Consider the following 14,080-nt stretch of genomic DNA (forward strand, 5'->3'; position numbering starts at 1 on the left):
TAATTACAACTTCACCCAGATCGATGCAGTGCCTCCAGTCAGTTCCAAATTAAACTTTGTGAGTGCAAGTTGATAGAGTATAATATAGCTGATAAGAAAGTGTCTATAGTTTGATAGTAATGCTCAAACTAGTAGTGTTCCATATTTTGTAATTTGGCTCATTTGTAATGCGCCAAATCAATATAAAAAGATGTTCAAGGCGCAGATACAATGTAAACAAAACAATGCATGTATACATAACAATACTTATACACACTGGAATTATGTATTTGCAGGCAGGGTGTATGGGTGCTCATTCGTGCCATTGCTATTTTATTTTCAAGAGCAATTATTTATTTGTTCATAAGCAGCTTAACACTGTCGGGTTAGAATTTATTCGGAACAAACCTATGCTACTTAAAGATTCAAGAGTTTTAAGTGAGTTTAATTTTTTTGTCAAGAAAACTAAGAAGTTCCGGGGCAGAGTTGACCCAGATTGCGGGTCCCTTGAGAACTGACCAATTGCGGGTCAGTGTGACACGAAATCTTTGTCAAACAGAAAAGGGTGATAATTAAGATCCCATTTCTTAGCCAGATTCGGGTCAGTCTGACCCGTAAATAGTTCAGGTTCTCATTTAACCCCTGGAATCCTAATCAATTCTGACTCGGGAGCTTATAGTTATTTCTTCTTAAAAGTTGTGATGCTCTGATCAAATATTATGAACAAATGTGTGTTTATTCTCAAACACTCCGGGCCCGAGCCGAAGGCGTGGGCCTTTATCACATGGCAACGACCCTGCAAGGTTTTAAACGGCCGTTAAAGAACGGGTCACTACTCTTTGATTCCCATTCATGCCTTTTTGGTTAAAAGGCGTAATAAAGTAAGAAACTCTGTAAAACTTATCCGTTTCCGACGTGCTTGAGCTCTGTATGTACACGTACGACGTCCGTGTGTTGCATTTATGACTGAGGCGCCTACTTCCGACAGTTTCCGGTTCCGTTCGTGCGCGTATAGTCTTAGTGCAACACGTTCTCGTTTTCCTTCCACACATAGCGCGGCAAACTCACCGACAGCGCCCGCATCGCCCGAAACAAGAAACGTCTTGCACCAAGACTAGCGCGGAGTATCCGCTCACAACCGGTTATAAACACTGGTCATTATCAAAGGTTTGAACACCCCCACGTGACGCGCTCTCCACCAATAGGAATAGCGAAACTGTCTGGGGTATTTATGAATATCTCTTTAGCGTTTGAAGTAGGCCCTACCTCAACCTTTCCGTATACATTGGGGAGATGTTAATTATTTACAATTCGCTGCATGCAATCAAAGCAATCCATAAAACAGTTTCGTTGTTTGATTGATGGCCGTCGCTGGCATATCCGGCAATTATGTTTAATAATAATAATCATAATAATAAGACTTGTAATGCGCGCATATCCACCCTGCTGGGTGTTCAAGGCGCAGTAAAACCAAAAACAAAACAAAAACAAAACACAACACAAAGAAAAACAGACACAACAAAATTAGTCATTGAAAATCTGTGACATAAGATAAGTTTTGAGAAGAGACTTGAATTTTGCGGTACAAACACAAGATCGAAGATTAAGTGGTAGAGAGTTCCAGATGCGTGGCGCGGCTGAAAGAAAAAGACCTGTCACCCCATGAGTGTCGAGACTTGGGTTCAATGAGAAGCATGGAACTTGATCGAAGATTCCTTGATGGAGTGTAAACTTGAAGCAGTTCAGAAATATAGTGGGGAGCCTTGCCATTTAGAGCTTTGTGGACAATGAGCATCAGCTTGATGATGATTCGTTGAGAGATAGGGAGCCAGTGTAGTTGTTTCAGAATGGGAGTGATAGAACAGGATTTTCTAGACAGTGTCACAATGCGGGCAGCAGTATTTTGGAGCCGTTGAAGTCGGGAAATCTGGTTGTTAGGAAGACTGTAGAGAAGAGCATTGCCGTTGTCAAGACGAGAAGTAACAAATGCATGAATGACCTTTTCAGTGGCACTTTTGTTTAATGGTATGCTGTCCGTTGGTTGTAGTTAAAGGCACTGGACACGTTTAGTAGTTGCCAAAGACCATTATTCTCGCTTGGTGTATCCGAACATAATATGCATAAAATATTAACTCTTTACAAATTTGGACTCAATTTGTCATCGAAGATGCAAGAGAATAATTCAAGAAGAAAAAACACCCTTGTTGCACAAATTTGTGTTCTTTTGTCAGATGCCTACAAGGACTTCAGGCCTGAAGTCTTTAAATATTCGTGTGAGAAATTGCCTCTTTTTCAAAAACTTCGTTACTTTAGATGGAGCCGTTTTCTCACAATGTTTAGTACTAACCAGATTTCCTTTGCTCGATACAAAGTTAAAGGTATATAGTTGGTGAATTTTCATTGAATAAATAATTTAAATCTGAAAACTCTCTGATTATGAAGTATATAACAGTGACAATTAATGCAGAGCTAGACTCCCAGTTCTAATTATAAGTTCCCGTTACTAGATGCCATCTTTATGGGCAACTTGGGTGTTTGGTTTTGAGCTGCTTGCGTCACAAGCGTTCACACCTTTCTACGACTAGACTTGTGTCAAGTCCCATTCTCGTGTGAGAGGTCCCTAAGCATATCACGACAACTTACTATGAAATAATCCGTAGCACACAACACAGTACAGTGTGTGGTCCCGGTCCCGCATGCGGACCAGGGGCCGATTTCACGAAACTTTACGCAATGCGTAAGTCCACTTGCGCAACGTTTATGGCGCAAGTTGCTCCATAAACGTTGCGCAAGTGGAATTACGCAGTTGCGTAAAGTTTCGTGAAATCGGCTGCAGGTTTGCAGAGAATCACAAAAGTATTTTTCTGGGGATGGCACGGGATTGGGACTTGGGCCAAGTCTATTCTACGACTGGCTAATCATGCAAGGACTCTGATACAGCTCCCGCGTGCTGCACGCCGAAATTAGGCATTTTAAACGTGTAATACATTAGACACGGTGAATGATTTGCAAGTGAGGGCCTTGTCAAAAGGCAAAACTTTTGCAGGCAACTTTATAGAGGCAACCAACTGCAGTGCATGCTACATGATCACTTTGATAGCACATTTTTTAAACAAGGCTTACCCCAAGAATAACATGCCTCGTTCTCACCATATTACACCTGTACTAATGCAATTGCATTGGCTCCCAGTTAAGTTTCGAACAGTTTACAAAATTCTTCTGTTAACTTTCAAGGCTCAAACATGTCAATCTCCTGCTTATTTATCTGAACTTGTTCACCATTATTCCCCTACTCGGACTTTACGATCATCTCAACAGTCATTGCTTTCTGCTACTGAGCTTCTTCCATTGTTTATGGCCACAGATCTTTTTCTTACGCCGCACCGTTTCTTTGGAATAGTCTTCCTGTGCATATTCGCCAAGCTAATACTTTACAATGTTTTAAGTCCTTGTTGAAAACTCATTTGTTTAAAGCTTCTTTTTTGTAATTTGCCTATTTGCATCTTGTATCTTTCTCTAATTGTTTATTTTATTGTTTCTTTAATGCGCTTAGAGGCTTTTGCATCAGGCACTTTACAAATGTCTTATTAATTATTATTACAAACTTCAAATGTGACTGCCTTTTCTACTTTGAGAATGCCTGCAACTGGTTGCCTGTGCATTGCCCCTTGAGAAATGGCCCTAAAGATGGCCAACTGTACAGCCCGTGACGTCTGGAAACTATCTATAATGCCGAAGTATGGCGCTTGAATGGCAACTATTATTATATCAAGACAAGTTTTCTAGAAACGTAAATTAATTAATATACCCAGCAATTTGCACATGGTGTTACCGCGAGCCAACATACATATTGTGTTATTTTGTATAAACAGTTCGTGTATTGGGTATTTTTCCTTTCGATGTTCTACTTGGGTGTTTTCCACTATGTATTGTTTGCTAGTTTGTTCCTGGTTTTTTTTTCTTTTTTCTTAACAGGACCGTGATGTAAAACCGCATCTGAGCTGATGCTGTTTCACGTAAAAATATGTTTTAATAAATAAATAAATAGATATATATAATTGCAGACATATCTCCTGATCTAAAAATTGGTTCACTCTGCAACGTGGTCATTTTTTTAGTTAACTTTTCTTCGGTTAATTTGAGTGTGTGTCTATATTGAAAACAAGATGCAATGAATGTTTTTAAACTCTAGTGAAATTATAGTCGAACACGTTATCTTTAAATGGGTCAACGGGGGTAAAATGAGTCAGGAAAAACAAACATTATCTATGCACAAGACAATATTACTACAGGGAAGTCATATTGTCGAAAGCTGTCCCCTCTCGAATTCAGTGTGGTGTTAAAGGCAGTGGACACTATTGGTAATTACTCAAAATAATTATTGCCATAAAACCTTAATAAACCTTAGTAATAGGGAGCGATTGATGGTATAAAACATTGTGAGAAACGGCTCCCTCTGAAGTGATGTAGTTTTCAAGAAAGAAGTAATTTTCCACGAATTTGATTTCGAGACCTCAGATTTAGAACTTGAGGTCTCGAAATCAAGCATCTGAAGACACACCAATTCGTGTCACAAGGGTGTTTTGTTCTTTCATTATTATCTCGCAGCTTCGACGACCAAATGAGCTCAAATTTTCACAGGTTTGTTATTTTGTTCATATGTTGAGATACACCAAGTGAGAAGACTGGTCTTTGACAACTACCAATAGTGTCCAGTGTCTTTAAAGTAAATATTTGTGTATTTATAGAAAACCTATAACATGTGTTGACGTTTGGTAAACCTCTAACCATACTTCGAATGGGATTTCGTTGTTCAAAAAGCTTAGAAAGTAGATGTTCGATAAGTAGTATTTCAGGGTAGACTTAAAGGTATGAATGAGTGAAACTTGCCTGACTAACATCTTAAAGAAAATAATGACCCTAATTTTTTCAGCAAGATATGGGGGCAAAAAATTGGGAGCTAGTGTGTCCAAAGTCAACACACCCCTTGGACACTACACTGGACCAACGGATTCTATCGACAATCCATAATAGCAGTCACATTCTAATCTTTACAGAAGAAGTTGCGGATTGTATATTTTATTCCCTGTGCATGATTTGCTCCCAATTTTGTGTAAAGTATAGCCGATCCTGCCAAAAACATCAACCATTGATCGTGTGTAACCACTCTCCTTATGTTTATTTTTGTTTGGATAGAACACGTATTTAGGCCCTTTTTCCATTTAGGGGCTTGTCAAAAGTACAATAAATTGTAAAACAAAAATACACAAACGAATTTTGTTTTTATTATCAATATTTAATCCATTGTTTTCACCAAAGAAACTGCTTCAGTCATCTTGTGATAATTGACAGATTTGACTGTTGGTGGCCCTGTTAACAAACTACCTTGCATTTTATAAGCCCCCATTGTTTGGGCACAAATGTAGTCATGGGTTTCCTCGTATGGGGATATATGCATTTCGTCTCTAGACTTCATTTGTTTCGTTTCAAAACATTATTGCCATCTTTAGCCGGCTTTGGTGTCGCCTACGAAAACACCGAGCAGTCGGTTCAACCCTCCTGGCGGTAGAATGTTTACTTTCAAAATAACCAAAATGGTCTTGATATCAAGTTAGGATTGCCAAGGGAAAACGGCGAAGCTTATATAAAGAAAAACTTGATCTAATATAATGATCTGATTACGAGAAGATCATGCTTGAATTTAGGAATAATTGAGCAATGTTTCGAAGAATAATTGTTGTTTGTAAAACTCGAATCTTTAAAGGAAAGGTATACGTTTTGGAAACCACACCAAAATGAAATGGCTAAAAGGTACAACAGCTTTTGTATAAAGCATGTATTTAGAATACTTTCACATCAAGTAGTTATGAAAAATTTATAATTTTACCCCCCAAAATGTGAATCTGAGAAACATCACAGTCAGATTCTCAGATTGTGTATTCAAATGACGGATTATTCTTCCTGCGTGGACATATTCCATCCAGTAATATCTCAAAAAACAATACAGCCCTTTGTTTGAACTGACGCGAACTCTTCGTTGCGAACATCTGACGTCAAAAGTCGTTTCGCAATCGCATTTGCAGGTTAACAAACTACCTTGCATTTTATAAGCCCCCATTGTTTGGGCACAAATGTAGTCATGGGTTTCCTCGTATGGGGATATATGCATTTCGTCTCTAGACTTCATTTGTTTCGTTTCAAAACATTATTGCCATCTTTAGCCGGCTTTGGTGTCGCCTACGAAAACACCGAGCAGTCGGTTCAACCCTCCTGGCGGTAGAATGTTTACTTTCAAAATAACCAAAATGGTCTTGATATCAAGTTAGGATTGCCAAGGGAAAACGGCGAAGCTTATATAAAGAAAAACTTGATCTAATATAATGATCTGATTACGAGAAGATCATGCTTGAATTTAGGAATAATTGAGCAATGTTTCGAAGAATAATTGTTGTTTGTAAAACTCGAATCTTTAAAGGAAAGGTATACGTTTTGGAAACCACACCAAAATGAAATGGCTAAAAGGTACAACAGCTTTTGTATAAAGCATGTATTTAGAATACTTTCACATCAAGTAGTTATGAAAAATTTATAATTTTACCCCCCAAAATGTGAATCTGAGAAACATCACAGTCAGATTCTCAGATTGTGTATTCAAATGACGGATTATTCTTCCTGCGTGGACATATTCCATCCAGTAATATCTCAAAAAACAATACAGCCCTTTGTTTGAACTGACGCGAACTCTTCGTTGCGAACATCTGACGTCAAAAGTCGTTTCGCAATCGCATTTGCAGGAAGTATGAACCGGGCTTTACACGCGAAAGCGAATGCGAAATTAATGTTGGTGACCCTATAACCGGTACGCGCCGTTTTTCTAATTGTGACGAAATAAAATTCGCTTCGCTTTCACTTTGGCGTGAATTGAACCAGGCTATACCCGAATACATGAATCTTAAATTATTATTATTAATCGATTGTTAATACAAGGGCCCTAGTTCTACGGCAGCATAAACAACTTTGACAACAGAAAATGTGCCTTTGACGAAGTAACAGGCCCCATGCACACTAAACCTGCCGACTAAGCTACAGTTGTAGACTACTATCATCAGTTATACTGAGCACGTTTCCTCTCTTCTGTATTCCCGTTCAAGGTCTTCGGAAAAGGAAAACAGAGAAGAGGCTGGGACCCGACCTGGTTCATTATAGATCAACCACTTCAAGAAACCCAGGTACCGCACCGAGGGATGAGCGGGTGACGGGTGCGCCGTGAGAGCTGCCTGCCTGCTGGAATATTAAAGGTAAAGTGTAGGGTCAGTGAGCACTGAATAACAACAATATGTTACAATTGAAGATGCCGACGGGTGGCCGTAGGAGGGCTGTCTGTAAGAATCTTAAAGGTGCAATCTGAAACCTCTTCGATTCTTGACACTGCAACAACCGTTGTACGTGTTTGTCACTTATCACGACCTCATGGCAAGTCTCACTGCTTGGTTTTGTGCGTTGGCTCCTGCTAAAAACAATCTCGCATTAACGTTTCCAGGTTAAACGAAGACATATCTTGTGGGGTCCTTTGTTCAATTGTATAGGAATACCCACAAGGGCGCTCCCGTCAGCCCGGCCATGTCTACGCATTTAAACGGACGACTTCGGTTTGTTTCATGTACAAAACCCTTGGGGACGTCGCTCGCTAAAAAGTCCAAAACATTTTGATGTCCTAGGTGTACATCATTTACAAACATGTGGTTGTGTGTGACTTTAAAAAGCTCAAAATCAGTTGAGAGATTGAATTTGAGTTCAGGAACATGACGTAATGCTGATGCCCCCAAATGGCTTGTACAACCCAAGGGGATGCCTGACTGTTCTTAGTATTTTCTTTGTAAAGAAAGACTCTACGATCTCTTTAAACACCTAATCCATTTGTAATACGCTAGAGGACGCACTTGTTAACGGGCTTCAATTAAATCATTTATCTGCCATTAAAATGATAAAACGGAGAATTTACATGTCAAAACGTTGATAGAAAGCTCCAAGACAGAAAAATGCAGAAATATTTATAAAACTATGATTTACAAGTTAGAATGATACCTCCTTACGTAATAAACTGTTTCAATCATTAACATAAGTGATGTTGGTTCGATCTCAAAAACTTATATTTGTAACTTTGATGACGAGTATAGCTATCGAGAATCTTATCTTAATTTTATATATATCGATTATTAATGTAATGAAATGTTATGGAACCTTGATCCCAAACTTTATATTAGAATGGCATTGTTTAATTGCAACATGACAGTTCAACAAAGGAAAGGATATCACCTTACTATGTTGTAGATAAAACTGTTGATCAACCCGTTAATAACCGCAGACTTAAGGCAACAACCGTCAAATGCAGTCTATTCTCAAGGGTGAAGTCATTTGGAGAAGAGGTCTCCCGAGTATAGACAGCCATTATTTTCTGTTTCTCTGATTCTCTGATGTATCGTCAATTTCGATAAGAGGAGGTGTGTGCACTGACCGTTGATTATTGTGATCCATCATGTCTGTACTTATAGATCTGAACCCGAACATCTTTCCCGTCAACTCTCATGATTAGTATCAATATTTTAAGGTTGGGCGTTGTCTTTATACAGTGTTTTGTTGCTCTAGCTGTTTTATGTTAAATTTGAATCGGGGATAAAGAATATTATTAGTTTTTAACCTTACACATGATTACCTTGCACCGATCGGGTGTGTATTAAAAGCATTGGACACTATTCGTAATTACTCGGAATAATTAGTATCATAAACCTTTCTTGATTACGAGTAGTTGGGAGAGGTTGATAGTACAAAACATTGTGAGAAACAGCTCCCTCTGAAGTGACGTAGTTTTCGAGAAAGAAGTAATTTTTCACGAATTTGATTTCGAGACCTCAGGTTTAGAATTAAGGTCTCGAAATCAAGCATCTGAAAGCACACAACTTTGTGTGGCCGGGTTTTTTTTTCTTTCATTAATATCTCGCAAATTATCACAGGTTGTTATTTTATGCCTATGTTGAGATACACCAAGTGAGAAGACTAATCTTTGACATTTACCAATAGTGTCCACTGTCTTTAAAGGCCGTAAGACTATTGGTAATTACTCAAAATAACTATTGGCGTAAAAACTTACTTGGTAACAAACAAGTGGGAGAGGTTGGTGGTATAAAACATTGTGAGAAACGGCTCCCTCTGAAGTAACGTAGTTTTCGAGAAAGAAGTAATTTTCTACGAATTTGATTTCGAGACCGCAGATTTAGAACTTGAGGTCTCGAAATCAAGCATCTGAAAGCACATAACTGCTTGTGACAAGGTTTTTTTTTTTTCATTATTATCTTGCAACTTCGACGACCGATTGAGCTCAAATTTGCACAGGTTTGTTTATTTCATGCATATGTTGAGATACACCAAGTGAGAAGACTGGTCTTTGACAAACACCAATAGTGTTCATTGTCTTTAAGCACTCTATGCTCCTGGTTTCTGTCACACATAAAACCCACAGGCAAATCAGTTGGGTGGGATTGGAACCTAGGACCTTAGCATTGCTAATATGTCTTACCACTAGAACACCGAGCTATAGAGTGGCTAGGGCAGTTCGACTCCTATGTGCTAGCAGCGAATGCCGCAACGACTTTAGACTTCTTAATTTTGCATCGGAGATAAAGAATACAACTGCGTTTACCCTTCCATCGATGTTTATTAAACACTGTATGCTCAGTAATTTAACGGGTTCTGTGAAACAATTTCACAAGTAGCTCGGATGGGATTCAAAACACCGACCTTTGAATTGCTACATAGCATATGTCTCGTTGTTGTTGTTTTGATTGTTTACTTGTTTGTGCTTTTTTACGCAAGCTTTTTGTTCTCTGTTTGGCATTCCATTTAAAACCACGGACGTTTTCGAGGGGTGGCTTCGAACCCACGACCTTTGCATTGCTGTAGAGCAGTGTTGTTTTATTTTGTTTGTTTGCTCCTTTTTATTTTAACTTGTTTTTACGCAAACTTTGTGTCCTCTGTTAGGCATCCCCTTTAAAATCGGAGATGTTTTCATGAACATTCATGGCAGATCCAGTTGAGAGCCTAACCTGCCGTCTGACGGTGGGGCATCTTGAGTTTATTGGCAAAAAAAAGTAGCTGGGAGCAAGAAGACTAGATATCAAGGAAAAACCATAAATACGAGGTACGTTAGGGCCTGACTGAAAGGTCAATTGGTGAATTCTGAGAGGCTTGGAGATCGCGTCATAGCTACGTCAAGTATGCACATTGAGGGAATGGAATAATATTGGGGACAAAAACATTCATAGGGAGATCCATATTTCAGGCAAAAATGTCTATTTGGGTTGGGTGAGGGAAAACACAGTAAAGGGCATGAGGGCTTGCATTTTGATGTGTTGGGTGAAAATCTTAAAAACCTGCTTGGGAACGAAAATGTCAAGTCGTAAACTTTGCTGAATTTCATTTAAAATGTTTTCAATGAATAAGGAAATCTAGTACTATGGTTATAACTAGATTTTAATTGTGCAGAAAAAAACAATCTTTTCGAATACCCTTATCCAGCGCTTTTCTATAATAGATTTGCGAAAAGCTCAGTTTTCGTTATCACTCTCGTTATCCTATCCACATCCTATCAGCATCTTATTAGAAACGAGATGTCAATGCGAAAGCACATGCAGCGCAACACTGATAAGATTTCAAATTAAAATGTGTCTGGTAACAATATTTAGTTCAGGCGAGTGGTGCTGTTGGGGGATGGGGAGGTGGCAACAAGATTAGTCAAACCAACTTGAAATGTCTTGGAACTGTCTTATTAATGCAACTCTTTATTTATAGTTGGAACTGTCTTTGAACTGTCTTAATTCTGCAATTGTCTCATTAAACAAAATACTTACCACATTGTGTTTGTTGATTTAGGTTTAACTGCAAATGTCTTTACTGCGCCTGTCGTATTGCTACAATCGTCTTTACAACAGTTGTCTTATTGCTGCATCTGAAACTGTCTCAGTGCTGTATCTCTCTTTACTGGAACTGTCTTGAGACTGTCTTAATGCTGCAACTGTTTTATTGCTGCAACTGATTCACAAAACAAATTAACTTCAAAAGTTGTACATTTTTGTTATTATGACATTCTCAATTAGTTTGTATTCTTTGTTTTCATTTGTGTTACTGGCAAGGTAATGTGGCAGAAGATGTTTTTTTTTCCCCCGAGTCATTTTGTTACATGAGTTATGTATATTTATTGAGTTGAATGGATTTTCGTCCAACTATTCGCTGCTCTGCTGTAGGTCTACATTGTGCTGCGATGCTTAAAATCCACAATGTGAAGCAACATGCGTGTTACCACGGTTATGTTTCAATGTTCATCATCTTCAAAATTGATTACAAAAACATGGCGAACAAAGAACGTTTGTGATGAATATAATAAACATTTTGTCATTGCTTTCTTAAAGGGAAGGTACACGTTTGGTAATTGTTAAAGACCAGTCTGCTCACTTGGTGTATCCCATCATAACCATAAAATAACAAGCCTGTGGAAATTTGGACTCAATTGGTCATCGAAGTTGCGAGGAAATGATGAAATAAAAAACACCCTTATTGGACGAATTTGTGTGCTTTCAGATAAGAATAAAAGACTTCTAGCTAGAAGTCTTTTATTATTTTAGTGATAAATTACCTCTTTCTCAAAATCTATGCTACTTCAGAGGAATCCGTTTCCCACAATGTTTTATACTATCAACAGCTCTCCAATGCTCGTTACCAAGTCAGTATTTAAGTTAATATTTGTTTTGAGTAACTACCAAACGTGTACCTTCCCTTTAAACAATTAAAATAGAATAAAGGTAAAGCAAATATTTATTTGGAGTCTGAAACGAGCAATAGAAAACGTCTGTTTGCCGCTAAGTCAATTTTGTTATATGTATTGACTTATAGGCACTGGACAGTAGTGGTGATTACTCAAAATAATTGTTAACATAAAAACTTACTTGGATTCGAGCAATGGAGATTCGTACATACCATCAACATTGTGAGAAACGGCTCCCTCTGAAGTAACTTCTTACTAAATTATTAAAATTGAATTCGATACCTCAGTTTAGGTCTCGACTTCATGCATCTAGTTATTCTTCCATTATTCTTTTGCAATTTCGACGACCAATTGGGTTCAAATTTTCACAGATTTGATATTTTAAGCACACGTTAAGATACCAAGTGAGAAGAATGGTACTTGAAAATTTCCTAAGGTGATCAGTGCCTTAAAGCAAAAAGCTATTAATAATCAAAAATGAAATAACATTGTTACTTTTCAAAACATGTTCATCTTGTTCGCCCTGTCCAAGCCCAGGAAACAATGTTGTTGGCGCGAAAACAAAAGCAATTCTCGACACCTTTGTTTAATTAAAAGAACCATCCAAGGATAGTCCAACACAAATTGAAAACAAATATTATTTTGATGCACGCTTCGTTTGACGTGTGAATGACCTCGTGTTGACACATGTTATAACTACTTGCCGGTGTGAACGGGAAATAATTATAAATCGCTCGGTTTTGTGCTGGTACCCTCCTGGCTGGTTTACAAGAAGCCTCTCTGAAGGATAACGCTCGGATTAATGCGATATTACTTTCCATTACGTAATATCCTAACGCATTCTGAGTTTTATTAGGGATTGTGTTCTTTATTAATGTAAACCGCAAACGTACGCCTTGTTTTTTGATTGGTAGAACTAGCGTCACGTGTCATACTTAACGTTTCCATGGGTTTACTGCAGCGACACTCGACATTACACAAGTTAAATGTAGGAGTCCTCTTTTGATAAATATAGGACGCTCGGAACACTTATTCGCAGCGACACTCAAACATTTAATATGAGAGTCCTTTATTGATAAATGTAGGACGCTCGGAAAACTATGTAGCGATTGTTTATAGCGATACTCCAAAGTTTAATGTGAGAGTCCTCTATTGGTAAATATAGGACGATTTGAACACTTCGCAGCGACGCTCCAACATATGAGAGTCCTATATTGATAAATATAGGACGTTTGCAACACTGTGTATCGATACTTTGCGGCGTCGTTTCAAAAATCCATTCGAAACAATGTCGGTTCACTACGAACAAGGTTGGGTGTCTGCCTGGAGTCGGCCATATTGTTTTTAAGAGAGTTTTATCATTTTTTGAATGTGGGTTGAGGAGTTTCCGTGTCTATTTGGTGTTTCCTGGGAAAATTCCAATTGTCAAGGATCCATGTGTACTTGTTACATAAAACAAGTGTTGAATGCATTCAACTCGTACATTGTATCATAAAATCCTCGGCGATTTGTTTTCTTCTTTTGGTATTTTTACTCGGCTTCGCCACATAAAATTGAATAGTCCAGATTTTCACACCATGATTAGATTCTAAACGACAATAAGCCAATAAACGTCCAATAATTGTATATCAATTTTTGAAAGGCATGGTCCTCCAGCAAAGGTGTCGTGGGAGGTTTTTTTTTTTTTTTTTTTTTTTAATAACGTGTACCAGATAAAAGGACAATGGTCTCACACAAAGTCATAATTATGTTGATATTATGAATATATTTTAAAGGCAGTGGACAATATTGGTAATTGTCAAAGACCGGTCTTCTCACTTAATGTATCTCAACATATGCATAAAATAAGAAACCTGTGAAAATTTGAGCTCGATTGGTCGTCGGAGTTATCTGAACATATGCATAAAATAACAAACCTGTGAAAACTTGAGCTCGATTGGTCGTCGGAGATAACTATGAAAGAAAAAAACACCCTTGTCACACGAAGTTGTGTGCTTTTAGATGGTTGATTTCGAGACCTCAAATTCTAAACTTGAGGTCTTGAAATCAAATTCGTGGAAAATTACTCCTTTCTTGAAAACTACATTACTTCAGAGGGAGCCGTTTCTCACAATGTTTTATGCTATCAACCTCTTCCCATTACTCATAATCAAGAAAGGTTTGATGATAATAATTATTTTGAGTAATTACCAATAGTGTCGACTGCCTTTAAGCAGATAATCGAATCATTTGTATTTATAGGTTGCATGTCAATGAAAGGTTCACTATACTCTGAAGCGAATGTAT

The sequence above is a fragment of the Asterias rubens genome, chromosome 3, assembly GCF_902459465.1.
Source record: "Asterias rubens chromosome 3, eAstRub1.3, whole genome shotgun sequence".
NCBI lineage: Eukaryota > Metazoa > Echinodermata > Asteroidea > Forcipulatida > Asteriidae > Asterias > Asterias rubens.